A 12,177-nucleotide genomic window follows, 5' to 3' on the forward strand; every position below is an offset into this window, starting at 1 on the left:
TCTCAGAGTGGATATATGACACAAACTAAGCCAGTAAGAATTCCTCTCTTAAAATTTTGAAATATAATTAGGACAAATCAACTTTGCTGAGGCATATTGTTGTTTAGTTGCTAAGTCGTGTCCTACTCTCGCAACCCTGTGGCCTGTAGCCCACCAGCTCCTCTGTCCATGGAATTTTCCCAGGCAAGAATACTGGAGTGGGTTGTCATTTCCTTCTCCAGGGATCTTCTTAACTGAGGGATTGAACCCATGTCTCCTGCACTGCAGGTGGATTCTTTACCACTGAGGTACCAAGGAAGCCCTTTGTGGAGGCATAATTTACATATAATAAAATGCACCCAACTTAAATTCAATGAGTTTTGACAACTATACATGAAATTATGTTTGTCATCCATGAAATTATCACCATAATCAAGATATAGAATATTTTAATCACATCCCAAGTCCCCTTATGCCCCTTGGTAATCGATTTCTTCACACCATACCTAGGCAAACACTCAAATCTATTTTCTGCCATTATAATCTATTTTCTGCCCAACTGAGCTGGGTCATTTCTAGAATTGTGTATAAATGAAATCACACTGAATGTATTCCTCTGTGTCTGGTTTCTATCATTTGACACCAGACCTGAGAGATTTGTAGAACACCTAGTTTTGGTTACAAAGTAACAACAGAGAAGAATGAAGCCAAGATACCAAGGGAAGAAGTGATGGATGGCCACAGGGTCTAGAAGGGCTAGAAAGTAACCTCTGAGCCTGGTTCTAAAACAAAAACTTTAAAAACCACCACCACTAACCAGGAAAGTACAGTACTATCTCATTTATCAAAACAAAGGGGTGGAAAAACAACCCCATACGTGAGTGTATTTGTCTAGGCAAAGGCTGGAAAGATACATACAAAGGGGTTAATTGTGGTTATCTCTGGGTGGTGGGATTATGGTTCTTTAAAAATATTATTTTTGCTTATCTAAGTTTAAAATTCTATCATCAACAAAGGTTATTTTTACTTTAAGGGAAAAAACTATCTTTATTTTCAAATGTGCAGCTTTGGAAATCAGGCTGGGAAACTTCTTGAATGCTTGACTTTTTTTTTTTTTTTTTTTTTTGACATTTTTAAGTGATGGGAACTGTTCCTAGTTACATTTCAAACCTCTGATGTGGCAGTTACAGCTCTGCGGCTGTTGTTTAAAGGCAAACTTCTGAAATAAGATCATTTCTGACTATGCACTAAGCTCAGTTTTGTTGAAGGCCCTCTTAAGTCATCTCAAATTCTAACTGTTATATTTGCGGGCTAAAACCTTAACCCAGCTATCCTTGTGATCCTTGAGCCTGTGGTCAAGTGGAAAGGACTGTACTTCCCATCATTCTTAGGATGTGGGCCAGAAAGTTCACTTGTGGTTGTTGTGAAAATGCAGATTCTTGATTTGCACCCTGGACGTATTGACCCACAGCCTTTGAAAGCGGAGTTCAAAGGGTGATTTTTAACAACTTTTAACAGTGGTGTTGGAGAAGACTCTTGAGAGTCCCTTGGACTGCAAGGAGATCCAACCAGTCCATCCTAAAGGAGATCAGTCCTGGTTGTTAATTGGTAGGACTGATTTTGAAGTTGCAACTCCAATACTTTGGCCACCTGACACGAAGAGATGACTCATTTGAAAAGATCCTGATGCTGGTAAAGATTGAGGGCAGGAGAAGAAGGGGACAACAGAGGATGGGATGGTTGGATGGCATCACTGACTCAATGGACGTGGGTTTGGGTGGACTCCCGGAGTTGGTGATGGACAGGGAGGCCTGGCATGCTGCGGTTCATGGGGTCACAAACAGTCGGACACGACTGAGCGACTGAACTGAACTGAACAATAGCCAATCAGGCTATTGTGAGACGCACTCAAGTATGAGAGTCAGTGTATTCATTTCTCACCAAACAAGCTTATATCTCCCCTTACACAGGTGTCCTAGGACCTCCATGTCTAACCAGCTGATGTTCACCTCAGCTCTGACTCTGCTCCTAGGACCAGTCCTAACCTCAGGCAGAAGAGAATAGAACTGGAATGATTCTGTTTTGTTTCAAAGAACTGTGTCCTTTGCTTTTTGGGGATGTTTATTTTCTCTTGGAAATCTGAGCACCACCACCCCTACTCCTGAAATCTTGGGCCTTCATGGTATTCTTGCTGTCTGGGGACCTCTTAATGTCTAACTTGGTTGGCTGCCTGCCTTCATGGGCATCCTGTTATGTCCCACCCTGGGGTTCTGTTGTTTTATGGTGCCTGTCACCTGGGAGACCCTGCTAATTTGATGACTGCCCTCCAGACTGACCCTTCTCTATTTGTGCTCGTATCTGGATCTTCTCTCTCCTCTCCACCCATCCACTCCTACTGCTGGTCTTTGTTCTGTGCTGGTGACTGGGTTTATTTCTCAATGCAAGTCCCATTCTGCTCACTGGATCCCCAAAGATGATATGAGGAGATTGGCTATACTAACTTAGGTTTCTCTTGGGCTTATTCCTCTAAGTTCAACAATGGAGGTTGAATGCATTGAGTCTTCTTGAGTCACAGTAGAGCTGTTTCTAATTAGTATCAGAGAATTTTCTGTGTGCTGCTTTATCTGTACTTACCTTGTCCTCATTTCTTCTTAGAGTGTTGAGGAGGACACTCACTGAATTTATCCTCAAGGACAGAAATAGTCAGTAGTACACTAATGATCTATTCTATAATGTCTATATCACATTTAAAATTCAAATGGTGGTACTGGTTTTTTTTTTAAGTCAGCTTGATCAAAGTCCTCTACTTCAGAACCAATAGCCTCTTTGAAGTCACAGAAACACTTAAATATGGTTAAAACTCAAATTTAGAATTTTGATTACTTGAAAAGCTTAATCAATTTCCAACTTGCCTAAACAGATTCACCAAGATAAGAATTTAGGGTTTGGGCACTTCCCTGGTGGGGACCAGTGTCTAAGACTTCATGCTCCCAATTTAGGAGGCCTGGGTTTGATCCTTGGTTAGGGAACTAGATCCCACAAGGTGCAATTAAGAGTTCCCATGCTGCAACTAAACATTCTGCATGCTGCAAAAAAGGTCCTGCATGCTGCAACTAAGACCTGATACAGTCAAATATATATATATATATATATATATATATATATATATATATATACATATATACACACTTTAGGATTTTTCTTACAAAAATACAGTGTACTTGAATTACTAATTCTACAGAGTCATTAGAAAATCTGGAGTTCTGAATACAGAAGATCGTGTTTTTCAGAGACGACCACACAATATCTCCCACCTCACATACCCCTCTCCCCTCAAGTAGCATTCTTGAATTCTCCCCTTAAAGTTGGGCTGGTCTTCATGACTTCTTGAAATTGTAGAATGTGGCCGAAGTGACGTTCTGGGACTTTCAAGGACAGGTCATAAGAAACTTTGCACTTCTACCCAGGTCTCTTGAAATGCTTGCTCTGGTACAAGTCAGCCACCAAGTAAGAAAGCCAACGTTCCTGAAACAGCCATGTTGTGAGGAAGCCCAATCTAGGCACATGGAGAGAGACAACCACGCTACCCAGCCCCTATCTGCTCCAGCCCTCCCAGCCCGGGTACCAAACTTGTGACTGAAGTCACCTTCTTGAGTATGAGTTAACAAGGAATCTAGGCATACTTCAAACAGTTCTTTCCGTTTGTTGTTCTGGCTAGCCAGAGGTTGTGTTACTGGCAATTGTGGCCTTAAAGAGAGTCCTGAGTCTCCAGAATGGCAAGTGTTTTCAGTTTAAGTGTTTTGATATGTTTCCTGCCCCTTCAAGAGTTTCTATGCTGCGGGATTCCTGGCTGACTTGGCAGCAGCTGTTCCCACACATCCAAGGCTGGTTGTCAGGGAGTTTCAGATGCTGATGAACATAATGGACTGGAAAATGCGAGCCAGTTTTTTGCAACATAAATCCACCCTTTTCTTGGCTCTCCTGGGATTCTTCTCTGCTTTACCATCAGCCATATGGAATTCTGCTGAAGTTCAAACCAGAAGGCTGAGAAAGGGTTTGATTGCACACAGGAGAGATCACGTTGCACTGAGAAGATTTCTGATACTCTCACTGAGGTCACAGGGAAACTGTCCTACAAAGTGCAGCTAAGCTAGGGCCACTCCTGAAGGACAGCCTTTAGAAGCATTTCTTTCAGCCTTATCTGGCTTTAACCTTTGAGGCTACAGCTTGAGGGTTCACTGAAATGGAAGTGTAGTTGCTCAGTCATGTCCGACTCTTTTGCGACCCCATGGGCTGTAACTCGCCAGGCTCCTCTGTCCACGGGATTTTTCCAGAAAAGAATACTGTAGTGGGTTGCCATCCCCTTCTCCAGGAGATCTTCCCAACCCAGAGATCGAACCGGGGTCTCCTGAATTTCAGGCAGATTTTTTTCTACTGAGCCACCAGAGAAGCCCAAGGATTCACTAAGGCCACACAGTGAACAAAAATACATACTTCCTAATTCAGGAATAACTACAGAGGGACCACCTGAAGTTTCTAGGCCCATTGGTCTAACACAGAAAACTTTGCAAAATAACACAACCAACTTTGCTGTTGGTTGAGGAGGTTGGGCTGTTAAATATTGCAAGGGAGAGGGTGTTGGGATCCCTGTTAGTATCTTCATCCTCTTATTTCTTTAGTCATAGTCTTTGGTAACTTTTTGAGGCAGTAGATGGGGTTAGCTATTGTAGAAAGGATTAGCTCAGGGTTACTTTTTGCCTTTCAGTGGTAAAGAATCCACCTGCCAATGCAGGAGATGCTTCTTCAATCCCTGGTTGGGAAGATCCCCTGGAGAAGGAAATGGCAACCCACTCCAGTATTCTTGCCTGGGAAATCCCATGGACAGAGGAGTCTGGCAGACTACAAGTCCACGGGATCACAAAGGAGTTGGACACAACTTAGCGACTCAACAACACTTTTTGCCTCAGTGCAGGCTATTGTTGAAAGACCATCCACACCCATCTGATGCAGAGCCAGGGCAGCAGAGAACACATAGAAAAGCTCTTATTAAACTTTGTTCCTAGCTCCCACCAGTGTTTACTGGGAAGATTGTGGCAACAGAGGCAATCTCTAGCCAGCAGTTTCTTGGCTTGCGGATTAAGAAAAAATAATTTACTTGGAAAATAATGCAATAATGGAGGAGGAAATAAAAGGGGTCTCTTCTTTCCATATGCCTCAGGGCAGCTAAGCTCACTCACCACAATGAAGACCCAGCACAGCAAAAGAAAAAGAGGGCAGGGGGATCTCTCCTTAACTAATTTACTTACCCAACTTTGCTCCTCTTTGTGATTATGCCTTGCTCTCTACATTGAAATTTTTGTTCATCATGACAAGAAAATACTAGTGAGTGAGAACATTGGTGGTGTCCTCTTGGTTTTCCAAGCCTGCATCTACAAAGCCCCTAAAGACAGCACCACAGTTTAAAGGTGCCAGTGCAAATATTTAACCATAATTACACAGCATGTTCCCCTTGAGAAGTATATCTCGCATTTGAGAAGTCAGTTCAGTAAGTCTGAAACTTCAGAGCAGAGAAAAACGTCGCTTGCACCATGGTGAAATGTGGCCCGTGTATAAAGGACTGCTTCTGTCAAAGCAACTGAGTAATACCACAAATTTAAAAGGAAACAATTTGCTGATTCACTGCATCCTGGATCAAAATTGCAGAGTTGGTTTCATGAGCACAATGAACCAGTGGAGAAACCTGGAAAAAGTACTTGCTGCTCTTTTCTCTTTTTATTTTTTCCAAGTAGGGATACATGGAAATTCTGGCTGTGGTAGAATTTGTAGGTTTTCAGTGAGGCCTTCCCTATTCTTCCTCCCTCCCCCAAAGCCCAACTACATGAGACTATCATTTTGGTTTTTATTGTCTGAAGAAAGCAGGGTAGGGTGGCTAGCCTAGGAGTACAGCTCTGGGCATTAATCCCCAAGGTGACCTTAACATCTTCCTATTGAGACTCCACCCACAAACTACTCTGATCTTTGAGGGCCTGGATGTCATGGAGAGATATGCTAAGCTTCTGGAGAATATTTGTCATATTATATTTCAATATTTGTGGGATATTCACAAATTTTATTGGTAGTGTGTTTTCTAGTTCATAATGAAACTATAGCTACCTTTGCTATTTAATAATACAACTAATTTGCTTATTAAATTCAGCTTTTAAAAAATTCATATGCACTCTGAGGGCTTCCCAGGTGGCCCAGTGGTAAAAAAAAATCCACTTGCCAATGCAGGAGATGCATGAGATGTGGGTTCTATCCCTGGGTAGGTAAGATCTCCTGGAGTAGGAAACAGCAATCTGCTAAACTATCCTCTTGGCTGGACAATTTCATGGATAGAGGAAGAAGCCTGGCAGCCTTCACAAAGAGTCAGACACAACTGAACACATGCACATGCATGTATGCACTCTTTGAGGCATTGCAAATTGAAAAAAGTCACAGAAACACTTCTAATTTTCAACCACTTTTAGCAAAACAAATAGGGGCACATTCAGTACCTTTGGAAGATGAGTTCATTATTGATAAATCTATAGAAGTCTTTGCAGTTAATGGTCCTTGTAAGTCCATACGGTGTATAGTGCATGGATAAATGAAGACATTGTTTCTTGTGACAATCTTGCTGAAAGGAGAAAAGTAGTAAAGAAGTAGTGGAGAAAATCTCCACCACTACCACCCCAACCAACCAAAGATGAACACCCTATGGCAGTCATTGGAAAAAGTAGAAACACTCTCAGAGATGTGAGGTCTGCAGAATAGTTGAGGCATAGAATGATATAAGCAATACCATAACACAGAAAGATGAACTCACTGAGAAATTGAGACATGTGGCTAAGCTCTGCCAGAACCCCTCAAAAACCCAGAGGGCAAGAAAAATGGGGCATATCTAAGGATGCAGAGAAAAAGGTCTGTGACAGGGGTCTGATGATTCTGTTTGCTCACAGCAGAAATACTTAAAAATAATTTTGGGGCCTTCCAAGCGGCTCAGCTGCAAAGAAGCCGCCTGCTAATGCAGGAGATGTGGGTTTGATTCCTGGGTCTGGACGATCCCCTGGAGAAGGAAATGGCAACTTACTCCGATATTCTTGCCTAGGAAATCCCATGAACAAAGGGGCCTGGTGGGCTACAGCTCATGGGATCGTAGAAGAGTTGGGCACAACTTAGCAACTAAACAGCAACAATATAGACTAACAAAAACAACAACAAACCTCTGCCTTTGTGACAGAATCACTGTTTTCCTTTAAGTTATCCAATTTTTATAAAAGTATTGGACTGGGAGAATGCCATAAGTTAGTTTATAAGTTAGGTTGATTTTCTTTATACAGTTTACAGTTTTGCTTGTTTTTTGTGTTTGATATGGTCAACTTTTACTAAGTTCATTTTTATAAAGAGATTATTTCTGATGGATTTTCCTTTATAGGAGATTTTTATGGCTATTTTTTGTTTCCTAACTTTTGTTGACATGGAGAAGGCTGGGGAGAAAGAGACACAGTGGTTTTGGTTTGGAGGCGCTTTTTTTGTTCTGTTGTTTATATCCCATGTTTTACAGTGGAAAGAATGATGAACTTCATCTATGAATGGCTTAGGAGAAAAAAGGGAGACCTAAACTTAATTTATAATTAAAAGTTTTAAATATATATATTATATTAAAAATATATATAGTCCTTCCTTTTATATGACTTTCCCTGAAGGAAAAAAAAAAAAAGAGTTATACTAAATAGAAATGGTTTGTTCATCTAAAATCATTAACTTTCTTGGCTCCATCCCAGGACTTTTTTTTGTAATTAAAAAAAAATGTTTGGCTGCGCTGGATCTTTGTTGCTACATGGGGTTTTCTATAGTTGTGGTGAGCGAGGGTTACTTTCCAGTTGCAGTACATGAGTGCTTTTCTTAATACTCAAAATTCAATGTTTCCAGCATTACCTACCCTCTATTGAATGGCATGCCTTGTTCTCACTTATTAAACAGTGTAAACAGCAATTCTTGGATTCCACTGTGATGATAAGAGAGAAACTTAAGTCTACCTACTTAAAAAAAAAAAAAGTAAAACCAAAATTCACCTAAATGCCAAGAGGTAGGAAAATAAATCAGATTACTACAGAGATGATTCATTTGGAGGCCTTTTGTTTTCTTTTAATAAGATGCTGATTGAAAATGAAAAGGCTGTGAATCCAAAGCCTAGCTCTGCTACATTTTATCAAAAATTTATGGAATACAATTTCAGAAACCTCAGCTTATCCAGCAGTTATCTTAATTTGGGCAGTAGAAAGGAGCTGGGCAAATATCCCTGATGATGGACCTCTAGGTAATTTCCAAGAATTAAATAGCATTGTTCTTCTTTTTTTCCTCTTACAAGTCATTTTTCCCAGAGTACACATGGCCCCAGGATAGTTAGCTGATTTTTCCATTGTTCTCTTGGTAAGGGGGCAGGAAACATACTTGAATCTTGAATTATTTACTTATTATGATAATAATAATTACTCAAAATTCCCTATGTGTTTCTGGATAGGGTGAACCACAAGACATTCTTACATAGATTTGGGGTTTGGAAGCAAAAAGTAGCCACTTCGTAGCTCACATTGTTGCTTACCTGCTGGCTTATCTTGTTGGCATGGGACAGTGGCTGTACCTACACCTGCTCAACCTTCCCCTGAATCATTCTCCAGCTTTTGCAGTTCCTGAGCTAGTTACATACTGAGGGGGACAGCTTTTCCTTGATCTATACCATCAAGGTCAGAGGCAGTGGGACCTGACATGGTTTCAGTCTGTCCTCCTGGGGTTTTAGCTCAAGTTTTAGCTCAAGCTTGTAGGTTCCAGGTTGTGCTTGGTTTGCCTTACTTTATATCTTTTTTAAAAAAGACTTATTGCTTTATTTTTGGCTGTTCTGAGTCTTTGTTGCTGCATGTGGGCTTTCTCTATTTGCCACGAGCAGGGGCTAATCTTTGTTGCTATGCAGGGGCTTCTCGTTGCCATGGCTTCTCCTGTTGCAGAGCATGGGCTCTAGGCACGCAGGCTTCAGTAGCTACAGCATGTGGGCTCAGCAGTTGTGGCCCCTGGGCTCTAGAACACAAGCTCAGTAGTTGTGCCACATGGGCTTAGTTGTTCCAAGGCATGTAGGATCCTCCCAGACCAGGGGTTGAACCCATGTCCCCTGCATAGGCAGGAAGATTCTTATCCATTGTACCACCAGGGAAATCCTCCTTACTTTATATCTACTTCCTCTTCCAAGCTGCCTTCCCTAAAGTCTTCAAGCTTCAGGATTAGGTGTGACAGCTTTACAGAGACTCCTTAAGTCACACAATTGTGTAAGATTCTATATAATGCATATAGAATACACATACACACACACAGCTCCTAGTGGGTTCTGCTTTTGTGGGTTCTGAGTCTGTGATTGAATCCTGGATGATTGTATTATATACACTGATTTTATAGTTGGGTAAATGCATTATTTTGGGGGATTTGTGCAAAAAGAAACTTTATCATTCAGAATAGTGTATTGTAGGTTGGTTTGTACATGGAAGACTAATCAATTAAACTCAATACCTTGGAGAAGGAAATGGCAACCCACTCCAGTATTCTTGCCTGGAAAAGTCCATGGACGGAGGAGTCTGGCAGGCTGAAGTCCATGGGATTACATGACTGAACATGTGTGCACGAGGGTGGAGGGAAATGGGTTGGTAGCAATAAAGTGGTAGAACTAAAAAAAAAAAAACAAAAAACAAAAAAACTCAATACCTGAATTTTGAAGAATCATAAATTTGATCAAATAAACAGCTTGCTCACCTCTTTAAGTTTTCACACTTTCCTAGCTTATATAAAAAATTGCTCTGGGACAAAATAAAGAGATGATATACATATTCTTCTTAGAAATACAGGGGTAAGAATCAGAAGAGATCAATTTAAGCGGATGAATGGTTGCCTCTGGGTGGCTGGAAATGATGATGAGTGGGATCCAAGACCATCAAGGAGATGGTGCTTTTGGTAGAAGTCTTTTTAGCATCATTTGACTCCCTAAACTAGATGCATGAAGCATTTTGATAAAAATAAACTCTGATTACAAGAAAGTTTTAATAAAAAGCCAAGTCCATGCCATCTATTTGTAATAGGGCAGACAAGAGGAAAGGAAATAGGAAAGGTTATCATTTGAGTTGGACAACAGAATTCAGTTCTGGAGAGATTCCAATACAAGTTGAAAGGAAGGTCAAATCTGTGGAGAAATATGAAACAACAAGATTTCAAGGGATAAGAGAATGAGCTCTTCCTTCTTTAAGAGTCCTTTGCTACAGAAAGAAAATCTTGGCAACAAGTTTCTCTTCCCCAGCTCTCTGCCTTCTCTTTTCTGTATCTTCTGAACTGAATGAATGGAAACTTAAGAAGTTATTGAAACAAGATAACACATTGAAGCATCTCCTTCCAGAGCCATGTTTCATGGACTTGAGGAGCCTTAAGTTCTGGACAGTGACGGCCATAAACAATAATTTTCATTTAAGAAAAAACTTCTGATTCTTCTCACAGCTTGATTATATTTTAACCCCTATCATTTCCTTTTCATGACTCAAGTCCTTGGATTTCAACTTCTTGCCCATCCTTCTACCTCCTCATTGGCCTTTCCCTTAGCATTTATTATGTTCCACCCAAGTCCATATATAGAAACATAATTTAGAAATATCAGGACAAATTTAAGTCAAGGCATTGGTGAAAAAAGTTAGGTAGTTAACCCTTTTACAATACCTTCCCCCAAAGGAGTAAATGCAAGAGAGGTTTTTAAAAAGAGAAAATAAGATAAGTTTGGGAGGAAAACAACAAGAAAGACATAAGGAAAATTTCAGGGAAAATGGTTCTTTTTTTTTTTTCTCATGTTTTTAAAATACTTTATATGGTAAAAATACAGCAAAAATATTTTTTTGTTCAAAGAGAAAAAAATATACTGCTATGGTCATGGTTCTAAGGATGACTTAAGTAGTCTCTGGCTCCTCAACCATGCACTGTCGTGTAGGCTGACTTCAATCACGGCTGCTGCAGCTTCAGTCATTTATCAAAGCTAAAATCATACTGTACAGATACATGAAGGAACAGCAGGTGGAAACCAAGTTTGATCATGGCTTCTTTCATGTGTGACTTCAGCTGCCCTCGATTGTGTATTTCTGTTGGGTCAAATACTCCCACTTGGCACCATAATGTACCGATATATATTCCAGGCGGCAACAGGCAAGTTGAGAAGGAAGATGAACCAGTGCAATGAAATGAGCATTAGTACAGTGACAAGAGTATGGTCAGCCAATTCTGGAATTACCCACTTGATTAATTTTGAGCAACATGAGCTAGCATTAATGTAATCACATTCTAAATCAGACAATGTAATTATGAAGTACACCCAAAGGAAGATGAGCCCGCAACAGTCGAGGAGAGAGACAGGAACACCACCGCCTCCATCCTCCGCTGCCGCCGCCGCAGGAAAATGGTTCTACTTCGGCAGAAGAAAAACAAATGGTGTATTCATCAGCTTTATTGGTCCTATTTCAAAGAAATAAAATACTAGGTATTATATTACTAATTCACTTATATCTGTTTTATAAACCTGCTTTTATAAGCCTGTTTTATAAGCCTGTTCCTCCATCATTCAGAGTCTCTTCCTCAAATCATTTGGTAATTTCCAGCTGCATAAATTTCTAAGGAGTTCAGTGAAGCCTGAGAGCTGAACAGAAACTATTACATTACTAGCCTGCCTTTACACATAGTTTTTCCATCTAGAGGCATAAAGCATTTCACACATACTTTCTCTTTTAGTCAGCAGGCATTTCTAAGGCTGAAACAGACGGCTGCGTATTCTAAATCATGTGAATCATCAGCAAGAGAGACTCAAATTCCAGACTCAAGTTTCAGACTTTTCCCACTGAACTTTGCTACTTCTCCAGACCCAAATGATGTACTTTCCAGGCTATGGTTCCTTCTGCTCCATGACTGGTTATCTTCCTGTTTTCTAATTCCCCAAGGGCTCCCTCCTAGAGACCTTTTTTTTAAGGTCAATTTCGTTCTGTTATCAACTCCTTTGGGCACAAATCCTCCACTAGTTACAAATTCAGTTAATGTCTGGAACTTCTCCTCAAAGAGAAGAAACTTTGATTTCATGGTCACATTTGCAGGTTCTTTCCTTTGATGGAA

The 12,177-nt window shown here is 40.5% G+C and overlaps 1 pseudogene; it reads right to left on the reverse strand.

Annotated features, from left to right (window-relative positions):
• Positions 1 to 11,015: 11,015 nt before the first annotated feature.
• LOC133055902 (protein cornichon homolog 4-like) lies at positions 11,016 to 11,448 on the reverse strand (annotated as a pseudogene).
• Between the last annotated feature and the right edge of the window lie 729 nt (positions 11,449 to 12,177).

Source organism: Dama dama, chromosome 5 (genome assembly GCF_033118175.1).
Source record: "Dama dama isolate Ldn47 chromosome 5, ASM3311817v1, whole genome shotgun sequence".
In the NCBI taxonomy this organism is placed as follows: domain Eukaryota; kingdom Metazoa; phylum Chordata; class Mammalia; order Artiodactyla; family Cervidae; genus Dama; species Dama dama.